Source organism: Apium graveolens, chromosome 7 (genome assembly GCF_009905375.1).
Source record: "Apium graveolens cultivar Ventura chromosome 7, ASM990537v1, whole genome shotgun sequence".
Lineage (NCBI taxonomy): Eukaryota > Viridiplantae > Streptophyta > Magnoliopsida > Apiales > Apiaceae > Apium > Apium graveolens.
The window spans coordinates 90,170,951-90,184,043 of record NC_133653.1 but is presented as its reverse complement, the minus strand read 5'-3'; the positions used below and the strand labels follow the sequence as shown (position 1 = coordinate 90,184,043).

General features: G+C 31.6%; 1 long non-coding RNA gene across 1 annotated transcript; it reads right to left on the bottom strand.

Moving 5' to 3' along the window:
• Positions 1 to 4,067: 4,067 nt before the first annotated feature.
• On the bottom strand, positions 4,068 to 6,290 carry LOC141673077 (uncharacterized). The gene is made up of 4 exons (XR_012555796.1): positions 6,040 to 6,290; positions 5,255 to 5,443; positions 4,517 to 4,601; positions 4,068 to 4,381 (listed from the first exon to the last, which is right to left on the bottom strand). It is a non-coding gene; the product is annotated as an uncharacterized LOC141673077 (long non-coding RNA).
• Between the last annotated feature and the right edge of the window lie 6,803 nt (positions 6,291 to 13,093).

The following is a 13,093-nucleotide window of genomic DNA, read 5'->3' as shown; positions in this document are numbered from 1 at the left end:
CGAACTGCTGCAGATTCCGACGAGCTCGGTTTCTAAGGTCAAAACACAACCGTTTGATTCGTTTCTTGGTGGGTTTTCATTCAAAATCACTCCAGGAACACAATCAAATCAGTAACATCATCTAATAACCCCTGGAACAATTTCTCCGGCCAAACCAAGCAATTTTCTGGCCAAAACCTAAACTAACGATTTCGTACATCAAAAATTACAAATAAAATACCAAAATAAAGCTTAACACTTGTATAATCTAACCCCTATAATCATATTAACCTCAGGTTCATACAAAATTAAAAACGAACTAAAATAGAATTGTATAAACTTGAAACTAAGAACTAACACTTAGAACAATTGTTTGTTCAAATAAATAGCATAAATCGATTGTAAACAAGTACAGGAAACTATACCAAGCATCAAAATCAACCCATAACCCCATAATTAAAAACCCCCAATTTCAGTCCAAGAACCCTAAAATACGAATTGAAAATCTAAACATCAAAACATGAAATTGACGGTATGAATAGAAAGTAGAGATCAAAAGCTTTGTTTTGGTTACTCACATGATCGATTTGGATAACAGAATCACTCTCAAATCTGCAGTTTAATTCCCTGGTTGTTCTTCACCCCCACTTTCTAATTTTTTTTATTTTCTGATTTTTAACAATTAATTAATGAATAATTAATAATAAAACAGGTATTTATACTAATAAAAATAATACCCCTAAATAAAATTAAGGGTCTAATTCTACATCTAATAAAAATATTTGGCCCCAATTTTTATAATTTTTGGGTATTAATATTGAATTTTTAAATATCCAATAAATACAAAATAAATGCTAAAAATTCCCAAAAATTGTGAATATTACAAAAATACAAAGAAAAATGATATATGATAATTTCATGATCATATAAAAATAAAAATGTGATTTTTGTGGGGTTTTTGGTACCCAAAGGGGTCCGGAAAAGTCATTTTTCGCGAAAAGGGTAAATTTGTAAAACGTCTAGGGGTTCAAAATAGCGATATGGTATAGGGCATTTTTGGTAAAATAGGACCAATAATTTTATTTGAAATACGGGCTTTTAAAACACTGTTTGAGCTGTACGGGTTTTGATATAAGATATATAACTTGCGATAAAACATTCAATAAATATCCAAAACACATTCGGATCATAACAGACAACACGTAGCACATAACGATTAGGGTTTAATGACTCAACACAGTTAATCACATAATAATACACACAATTTATCTTTATTATGATATAATACAAGCGTAATTTCTCGGTCGTTACAATTCCTGCATTTAGATAGTTTTGACATTATCAATTGGAACTTGTCCATAATTCCATAATGAACAAGTAGGGGGAGATTGTTAGGAGCAATTGATGATATCAAACAGAAACTATCAGAAGTTCATTTCAGAACTTATATATCAACGGATGTTGATGACAATATCAACGGATGATGAAATATCAATGGATGATAGGATATCAACGGATGATGATTTTAAGGGATGATGATGTCAACGGATAATGAAATCAGTATTTGTCACATCAGTTGATCTTCACAGAGGAAAAGGAAACATGACAGTGAAGGACTTTATCTCAGAAGCAATGGTATTGGTTTCGTTATTGTTAATAGAATAAGATTCCTTATACATTGGTAGTTGTGCTTTATATAAAACATAGTTTAGGTTCATGTTATAAGCATTGCGATATTGTTATATCTTCCGCATAACCTAGCAACTCTCAAGGACATTTGTTCATCCTTTCGAGAGAGTACATGTATAATTAGGTTTTTTTCCAGTTAATATAAAAATTGTTGATCATGTTGAAGCTTTGTCGATTAGATTGTGTTAACTGTATTCACCCCTTATACAGTTGATTAAGGGCATAACACGGTACTTATGCGTAAGTGGCCATGTCTAGTCATTCCGGCCATTTTATTTCTGGCCCATGTGCTTCCCAAGGATGTGATCAAGTTCTAAAATTGTTCTTGTCCATCATAAGGTCAAGTTCGAAAAGTGTTCTTGCCTTGGTCAAGTTCGAAAATTGTTCTTGTCCATCTATTAGTAGTAAAAAGTTCCCTCGGAAGGACATGATTGAAATGTCTGATCATAGTTTAATCATATCCAGTTGGTAGAAAGTCGTAGTCCCTCGGAAAAGAAATGTTTAAAATACTTTTAAATTGAATTGCCACAGATAAATGATGATAATAAAAAGAATAAATAACATATTGGATTGTTAAGATTGTTTGGTAATGGAACATCTTGAAACTGATGTTGATTGTTGAAAGATTGAATGAGTAATTATTGTTATTAAATTATATTACAGCTAAGTGCTGGTAAATGATACATTACCGACTGATTGAACAAAACGACTATCCTAAAGTAACTTGAACTATTGGAGAATTATAAAAAGGTTCGAGGTTTATAAAAGATGTTGAGATTTCTTTCATACTTTATACCACAAAGATTTTCAGAAAAATGTTTAGGCAATGTTAGATATATGAGATCACCTTGTAACATTATATTATACAGTTTATATTTTAAAACTCTATTTATAATATGCATAACAGAGGATTTCAGAGATTTATGAAAAGAATATATGTTGAAGTACCTTGTAACTTCATCTTTTAGAATATATCGAAACTTTGTTCATATTTGCATAATAAAGGTTTTTAGAGGTATTATGAAAAATGCTATATATATTGCTAACAAGATATATATTATTTTAGGCTTTATTGCTTCCTTTTATAAAGTATTTTGAACTGTATTTTATAATCAGAAATTGGAAAATGTTAATATCCCTTGTATAGTATTTCGCACCCTATGGTATTTTGAAATCAAGAATATGACATAGAGATTATGGTTGCTATACCAATAAATATTATTCAATTTCAAACTTATAAGGGGAGAAATTATTTATTCTACGGTAGGGATAGTTGCTGAGCATTATTGTGCTCACCCTTACTTTATTTATTTAACCTTACAGTAGCTGGAGAATATAGTCAATTATTCCGTACTACAAGGAATAGAAGTGGAAGATTCAACCCTGAGTTAGCTAGTTCAGAATGGTTAATGTAGAAGAGAGTTGTACACGTTTTAGTCGGGAATGTTGAAGTTGGTATTCAAGTCTAGTTGTTTATTCAGTACCCTTGTATAATTAAGATTAGCTGTTAATATAACTTCAGGCAGAGGTTGTAATTAATAATGTGAGACCATGGATAATACATTTGGATTTAATAACTAATGTTACTTTTGAGAATTGTTTTTAAGGATCTAACTTGTGTGTGTAAGAGATTGGGGTCATTTGGTGTTGTATTATTGGACTTTTGAGGTAATGCGGGTAATATATGTTTGGGCGGTAGCGTAACGACTCAGATCCCTGACCCCGAATTTTGGGGTATTACAGAAATGGTATCAGAGCGATAAGTTATAGTGCTTAGAGACGAGAGTGTTAGGAGTTATATCCAAATAAGAGAGTAACGTAAGAACTTATATAGAGTTCATTATTGGACTACCGGATGTAGTGCCAATAAGTAAGCTAGATTGAAAGGTTGACTTGAGGTAATATATTTGGACCGATAGAATATTTAAGAGACCGTCATAATAATGGGAATATTGGTTGTTTTGCATATGAATTATTAAGGACTTTGACCTGGAAAGCGGAGCAGAGACACTATAGCACACTACGCCATAGATTGCTTTAAGCAACATCCAAACAGTGTTGCTATAGACCCGAAAAAATGTTGCTAAAGGCCCAAAAAGGGCTAAGGCAACATCAGAGTTATGTTGACCCGTAGATAGTTAGTATAGGTATTTATAACAACATAGACAGTACTCTATTACAACATACCATATTCTGTTACTATAGATCTCAATAGCAACATTTTTGGACTCTATAATAACATACTTTTTATATTGCAAAAGATCTTTGAATTTGTTTCAGGATGGTAGACCCCACCTGTGAGGCCCACATTAATAATTTTTAAAAATTCATATGCAATAGTTTTTGTTGTTGCTTATATTTTCTTTAATTTTCATAAATACATTAATAATAGACAAATATATAAATCCAAAATATAATTATAAATATAAACTCATGAAATCAATACAAAGATATCAATTTACAACCGGCATATCTCGGTGCCTTACAAATTAGATGAACCTCCATAACAGAAAGGCTAACCTAGAAACAACATAATTGAGTACATAGCTCAAACAAACTCCTAATAAATATTCTAAAGCAAAACTATAATGTCAATATGCAGTATATGTCTGGCATTCATCGCAAGCTTGTGAACTCTTGAAAGAGCTTCATTTTATTTGTTTGTGACATTTCCAGGATTTATTATATTACTTCAACTTAGCTCCAATAGAAACTGTCAAAAAATAAGAAAGCAAAACTGAGTTATTTGTAAAAGCCAAGCAAAAATCATAGAAGAACTTAAAAATCAATTTTATTAAAGATAAAAGATGACTGTACTTAGCAGTGCCTGTAAGACATTTGAACTCACCTGACACTCCCTTTGATGCAATCACCCGTCGTCCAGTATACAGGCTATATATTTCGTACAGGGGTACCCTAACAAAAACAAGAACCTACATAACAATAAAAGAAGTAAAATTATGGACATTGAAAACCAAATAAATTGAGTGCAAATAAAATTTGAATCACTGTGTCGATATATAATCATTTGATCAGGTTTATGTTTCCATGATCGAGTAACTATCACTTTTATAGTCATTTTTTATTCTGCCTAACTAAAAAGAGACAACTTAGTTACACCAGGAAATCAAACAATTAAATACAACCAGATATGCTTTACTATTTCAGAGTTTCTAATCACTGGTTGCTTGCTTGCTTATTGAAGAACAAAGTTAGTCCTTAATAACCAGCATTACGCTGCCCATAGCTTTTCTTTTGTCAAACTGTGTACATGCTTCTTTTTGAGATACAGTGTCCATAGCCAAATCCTAGAATGTGTTGTAAATGGTAATCCTTTAGAAACACAATGACAAAAGATCTGCCGGACTCAAATCTTATATATTCTGCACTTTTATTAGGAATTACAGTCTACAATAATATATAAAATGAGTTATTATTGTTCCATAGGAATGAATTTAAAAAGATGATATATAAATCTAACCAAATATTCCTTTAAATTTAGAAAAAAGGTGATATGGCATTGGATTCATTACATATCTTGACGCTTGTACCTATATACGAACATATATGCACACAGAATACTGACCAGGGTTGGTGAAGCAAATACAGAGCATTCCGTGTCCAAGTTTTGATGTTTGGAAATTGAAGTGCATTTTTCCAGCCGCCCCTCAAGAGTCTGCAACAATAGTAGAAGCATTGTGGATGCATAAAGCCTCCTAATCCACATAGAATTGTGAAAATGAACTGCAATTCTTTCTCCAGCCACCAAATATTTCTTGAATCATGTAAAATTAGGCTTAAAATTGTTGCTCAGAGATGTATTTTGTAAGTAACAAAAATATTGAAATGACAGCAGATAGTTAGAGTCTAATCATTCTACTATCTAGTAATTCATTCACAATCTCTTTGAACAAATCTCTGATATGTTCACGAACAAATAGTAAGGACTTCAAAATTTCATATAGCAGGGTAAATTTTATTGCAATTATAATTTCACAATCCAATCATACAAGTTGACGAAAAGTACAAAACTTAATCCAATAAGCTAATAAAAAGAACAAAAATCCTATCAACTTTACACTGATCCCACACTGGTCACAGTCAAGTAATCCAACTGAACCAAAAATTCCTCCAAGTCAATATAAATATATCATTTTTTGCTAAACTTTTAAACCCTAATAGCTCCTAAACCCTCCTACCCTCCAAAGAACTAAAGAACTCTGACCCAAATTAAACAAAAACCCGGAAAAAATAACGAAAACACATACACAGGACAATAATCAATGCTCTTTGTTAGTGGGAGAGAGAGTAATTGAACAAAATTACTCAATAAATACACAAATATAGCTTAAAAAGAAGATGGAAAAGAACCTTAAAATCGAACCCCGTGTAACCTCATCGAACCCTAATTGAACCGTAATTGAACCCTAATTTAGTTTGAATCGTAATTGAATGTGTTCCTCGAAACCCCTTGGACCCTAAGGTGAGATTGTGACCTTGCTCGACTTGGTTGCTCGTCGCCATACTCGTCGTCACAGGAGAGAGGGAGAATTTATTTTATGCTAGATCTATGTTTACTGTTTAGTCAATCCAAATGATTTCCTCCCCCCCCTTTACTTTTTAGTCTGAAATTTCAGTTCCCGTGTTAATATTTTAGCCACCCATACTAAATTTCAGCAGCCCAGCCCAATTTCATCATTTGTATTTATTTAATTTTATAAATATTGTAATATTGTTAAATTGACACATTAATTTTGTAATATCCGGGATATATCGTGTAATTATTTTGCTATTAAATAATTATTATATGTGTTCAGTATTTATTCTGTGAATTAATTGTTAAGTGTTATCTGTATTTGGATATTCAAAAATAATATTAATTGAGTATTTTAATTTTTATATGTCTAAAATAAAATATAGATAATTGTCATATCTTCCTAATTATTTTTATGTTGATTTATGAATTTATAAGAATCATATGAAATTTATAAAATCTTTTTCCGCGTATTTAAAATCTATTTTATTAAAACGGGAACCAACTGACGTCATCCGTTGTTACGTTTTTGGAACCCGAAACTCTTCCGAGAACTCCTTCCTAACCTAATTGTAATATTCCGAGCATATTCCATGTTTCAACTTTTTCGATCCGGCGTACGGTTTGTTCTGCGCGGGTCCCGGCGCAACATTTTCGATACAATATTCGTTTCGGTAAATCAATAAAACCCGTATTTTCGATAAACGGGAGCTTTTTATTAAAATATCACAATTATCACCTCGTAATACGTGTAACCAGGCGCTGAGACCAAGACCGCAGTACAAATTGTACTGATTTGGATAATTATCCCGGAAACCGATACCGATTGTATCAGTTTTTATAAATAAACGTACCGTTTTAAATCCGGAATGATCCAACGGGATACTAATTTTCCGTAATTATAAATAGTCTTTTCCCGTATTTTATTTCGTATCAAAATCATTTGCAGACAGATAATTATATAATTTTCAGAGAAAAACTCTAATTTCATAAACTGTTCTAAGAATCAAACAGCAAAACGAATGCGTTACCGATCTCTGTTTTCAAAGCTCGAGTACTTAATCCAAAGGATCTGAAGTGTTCTATCAGATTCTGAGCTTCGTTTTACTGTAGAAATCAAGGTTTATTTTCTATATTTTTATTTTTTTTTGAATTAATTTTATTATAAATATGAATTTTTGTTCGGATGATTATTTGTATGATTTGATGATTGCATGTTGTAGAGCTTGTTTTCCTGATGATTTTGATATATTATACGTCTAATTTGGAGTTCAATAACATGTTCAAATTTGAGTTTAATTTTCGAATTTCAAAATTAGGGTTTATAACCCGTATGAATGTTCTTAAGTGAAATTTGGGGGTTTCTTATTCTGGAATAGATAGATGTTGTGGTATAGTGGATTGTGTTCTCTGTGAAATTTGCAATCCAGTCGTGTAAGTTTCATGAATCAACGAGGTCTGTAGAGAAGGGAGTTGTGTTTGAATATTTTCGAAGTTCGCCGGAAACTGGCAAACTTCACGGCCAAATTCCGGCCAACTCAGGGATTGTTAGGTTGTTTTGATTGCATGGTTGTGTTCCTGGTAGTTTGTAGATGTCATCTGGAGCTTGTGGTAAGGTGAGGAGGCCGGAATCGTGTTCTCCGGCAACCCCTGCATTTTCCGGCGACAGGGGTGTAAAATTGTAGTTTGATACCTGAACTTTTGGGGACGATGCAGTTTGATCCCTGAAGTTTCCAGACTTTGCAAATTTAGGATTCCTGTTTTAAAAATATTTAAAAATTATATTTCTTATTTATTTTTATTATAAACATTCGTTTTTAATTTTTGAAAATTCTAAAAATTATTATTTTAATTCCGAAAATTATTTTTAATTCGAAAATAAAGCTGAATTAATTAGTTAATTAATTTCAGTTAATTTTAATTGATTAATTGGTCAATTAATTCAAAAATTAATTTATTAATTGATTTAATTAATTATTAATTGATTTTAATTAATTATTTAATTAGATTTAATTATTTAAAAATGATTTAAAAATTCTGAAAATTAGTTTTGAGCTTTAAAATATTATTCTAAATTATTTCCAAGGCTCGATAATTATTATAAAATTGTTTCGAAGCCAGAATTGGCCAACCGAACTCTGTTTATTGCTCCGAAATTGATCGAGCGACCCGTTTTAATTCCGAAAAATGTTTTAAAAATCATTTTAAATACTAGAAAGCATATTTATGACCCGAAACTTCTTTATAAATGATATATCATTGATTATGTGACATATTATGTGTTATATGTGACTTGTTGGTTGACTGTCGGTCTGTATATTCGATGTTTACTTGTTCATTACATAACTTTCAATCCGTTAATCGGATTTGGGTGAAACGAAGGGTAGATAGAAGTATGTGTTGAACAGAATCATATGAGTTGAATATTGATAGATGTTTTTAATATGTGATGTGAGCAGAAGAGGCAAGACGTAGGAAAGGGAAACAGGTAGTTGAGGAGTGAGACGGTTGAGATTGGAAGCGAGTACAGTGTAGTAAGCTAACACCAGGCAAGTGTTCTGAACTTTCTCGAGATATTGTAGTACTTAGTAGTCCTGTTGATATTACAAGTGCTTTGAGGCACTGAAACCCAAACCCTGATTCCAGTTATTACTCTTGATCCGTAAACCCTATTCTTTCTAAGCCATTGATTATTGCATACTCAAATACGAACCTCAAGTATACGATACTACTCCACAAATACATACAAAATAAATACCGAACACTGAATCGAATTACCCACACACTCCAATCATTGTATCCTATGCTTTGAAAGGCAAAATCCTTGAAACACTGATTCCTTTGTTATCCAATTCTTTCATTACCCAACAGCTAAGCTTTGAAAATGCCATATTGATCCTCATGAACTCTGGAACCATTTCATTATGAAACATCCAATATTGTTAATGATTCTATTTATTGTTTATTATTGTTTATTCTGTTATTATGCTAGAATTGGATTGTTTTTATAAAATTGTGGACTAGATTCGTGGTATGTCCATATAATGGTCAAGTTAGGCCAATGTGTGCCTTCGATCCAGTAGTTAGAGCAATGTTGTGTGCTTTTCTCGGGGTTAGTGCGTGACTGATCAGCAGCCTAACCTTGGTTTTTAAAATAAAAGTATAATATCCAATTCTAAATCATAATCCATTGTTCACTTGATATCATAACCATATTTACATGATGATCATTATTCTCAGTTTTGTCATGGTGACTTGCTGAGCTAGTTAGCTCATTTGTGCGATGTTGTTTATATTCTTTCCAGTTAAAAAGGAACAAGTTGGTAGCGAGGATCCCCAGTCCAGCGCGAGAGCTAGGGGTTCAGGTTGATCGAGTTAAGCTAGCAGGCTTCTTTTGGAATAATTTAAGTTTGTAAAAATTTGTAATAATGCTTAATACTCAGTTTGAGTTTGAATGGTTGGGATTTGAACGGTTTGTAATATAAGTAGATGTGTTTGGCTTGTGTGCATACTTTAACCAGTTGCGATCCTTGGTAGTTGGTAAGTAGGGTCATTGCATATTATTATTATCTTTATTATTGTTATAAGCAGGTTATAATTAAGGTGTGTGAGTGGACCCCAAAATTCTGACCCGGGTTTGGAGGGCGCTACAAATTTATTATTTTTAATTAACTTATTACTTTCATTATTTGTAAAAATTCAAAGTTATTACATGTTGTTATTTACTATAAATAAATGATTTAGTGTTTTTAATCAAAATTTATTAGTTTTATTAAATAATTAATATAATATTTTAATTTAGTTTGAAATCTAATTTTGTTTTCCATCCATCCCATCCCATTTAATTTGTTATTATTTTACTTTTTTTATCCAAATATTTTTATTTTTATTAATTCCGCATATTATAATTATTACAATAAAACTACAGATTAGTTCGATATAATAATACTTTCCAAGACAAATCCATGAATATCTAGATCAAATATTTATAAAAATCAATTTTATTTTTGATTTAAATTTAAATTTTATTTTATTCTTAGTCTATAACAACACACTATATCATGTTACCTCTATTTAACACCTCAGTGGCCTATGACAACACAGTACTATAGCTTTAGTAACCCGCATAGTGTAGGTGTTGTGATAGGGTGAAAATTTCACATCTATAGTAACATAATCTAAGGTAATACCCCTACTCAAATGTTTAGTTAGGCCATCTATGGCGTGGCAGTGAAGGTAGAGGCATTATTGCCAATACCACTGATTTAATTGATTAGAACGAAATGTTTCACCTATATTTCTTCATAGTTTCCAAGAGGAGGCAGAATATGTGAGAGCGAAAATGTTTCAACTTCATTACACAAGTTAGGTTATTTAGTACCTGAATTAGTTCAAGGCATTGACTTGTCTATGAGATTGGATTCCCCACGAGCAGGGATTTAACTAGAGATAGTGTATACTACGTTATTGAGGATTCTATTGCCTCGAGGAAGATGTATATGCATGTATTAGGGGAATGTTATCTTAAGGCCAATGTACTTGACGACATCACAAATACGCTTCATATGATAGGCCATGATGGTTCGGCTCAAATATTAAGAATGATGGAAATTGATGGCATGACTTTAATGAAGTGCATATGGTTATAACGAGAAATATGGAGATTTAGAATTGGAGTCTTTCGATACGACTCTGGAGAGCGAAGATGAAAATATTGACTAGTACACCTCCATTTTTAGGGGACATATCGATTCGGCTGTTGAAGACTCAAAGTTGGATGAATATAGGGGAATGGCAGATATGCGGACCCCAATCCAGTGAATAACTTTGAGATGATTTTGAGAGACAGTTTATTTGTATCTTATGTTCTTAAGGTAAGGAGATGGGATCATCCTAGTACCGGTAATGTTAGAATTTACGAGGACCATTAACTTATTTTGGTATCTACTAGCTGGTGCACTATCCCATCTAAATTTTATTTATGGACCGTGTTACCTTATTTAAGTTTATATCGGGTAACCCTTCTTGCTTTCTACTTAAAAAGTAGGATGTCAAAAATAACTGATACATTCATTTGATTCCTTTTCCTTCTCCTCACATTACTTCTAAGGTTTGAATACGGAGAATTAAGTTATCACTACTTATCAGAGCGTTTTGTTTGTGCTCTAGGATGACTAGAAGGGGAACAATCATTTCTTCTAGCCTTCTAGGTCTATACTTTTAATTCTTTCAATTATTCAAAGAACATTCAAATTATACTCCCTTAATTATTTGACAAATATTCTTCGACAATTATTTGATAGTCAACTCCTTATCTCATACCTGGATTTCTCAGTCGAGCTAGTAAAGATCTAACTATTTGGTTAAACATAGATGGTTTATTAATTCAGATATTCCTTGTAACTTTTTTTCTTCAAGAGGGGATTTGCACATTGGATGTGGAAATCGTTGAATAGATATCAATTTGATATTGATATTCCGAATCACTCGTTCATCCCAAACTTATTTATTCTTCTTTTAATTAGATATCCGAATAGCCAAAACATTGATTATCTTTCTTGGCTACGAGGTTGGGATTTTGTGCTAGCAGTTTAAAACTGGCTAGTTATATATGTTCTTATGGATGACTAGTTAGTTATATTAACTAGTTAGAATTTTAACATTTTAATGAAAAGCTAGTTAACTTTCCTATCTAGCTGTTATGTTTTGAACTAATTGAAACTAATTGATTTGGTTTAGCTAATTCTTAATGATTCTTGAAATAGACTGGTTATTGCTTCACTGGCCCAACTTCCAATAAATTTGTTTTCACAAATTTAATGCATGTTATATACAGTAATGTATAGTGATGAAATTTCCAAAGGATGCTATAATTGAGACCTAATCAGGTAGCCCACTCAACCAGAATTCTCATCCAGTTTTGTCAAACTTGGTTTCGCTTGATTATTTTATTATTTCATTTATATAACGAAGATTCGTTCAAAATCATGAATTATTAAATAACCAACTGCTTCATTCATTATTTATCATGAAGTAGAATTCCTTTTTTAGATTGACATAATTGATGAGACCTTATTCGTTGACTTTTATCAGTAAAATTATTTGGGGATTTTCCTTTTATTGTTCAAGAGTAAAATTATTCGTCCAATATGGGAATCTTATAAAGATTGTTCGTATGATATTCATATCCAGCCTTTAGCTTAACAAATCGAACAATGGTTTGTGTTTGAGAATCGAGCTTTTAAATAAATTAAGTTGAGGTTATTTCTTAAGAGACATGGTTTTGAATTTGAATGGAAAGAGATGAGAGTTTAGAGGAAATTTTATATGGATAAAATAGGGTTCTAATAGAAAAGACGGTGACATGTTGAAGTGGAGAAAAATGGGAGATCGAGGAGTTAGGGGAGAGCAGTCGGGGAGGGAGAGAGCGGCGATGAAAGAGAAAAAGATAGAGGCGCATATTTAAGGTTATGGCTTGAGTATGTGTTGGAGATAAAAGGGGGAATTGAAATTTAAGGGAGAATTGAAATATTGACAAAGGGGGAGTGAAACAATACAAGGGAACATAAAACAATTTACTAAATAAAAAATTTAAATTTAGGTGATAAAGAAAAAAATTAAAAAAATTTACTAATTTTTTTTAAATTTTTTGATATGAATTAAATGAGTATATCTAAACATCTGTAAGGTTGGATTGTCAAAGAAATTATTTAAAATATTTATCTTGTTAATCGGGGACGAGTTTCGTGTTTAGAAATAGTACTTTTACCAAAATTTTCTATTCCTGACATTCGAGAAGAATTTAATTTTTTTTTAACCTTTTTCATATGAGTAAAATAAGTATATCTAAACATCCATATGGTTGGATCATCGAAAAACTCATTTAAAAAA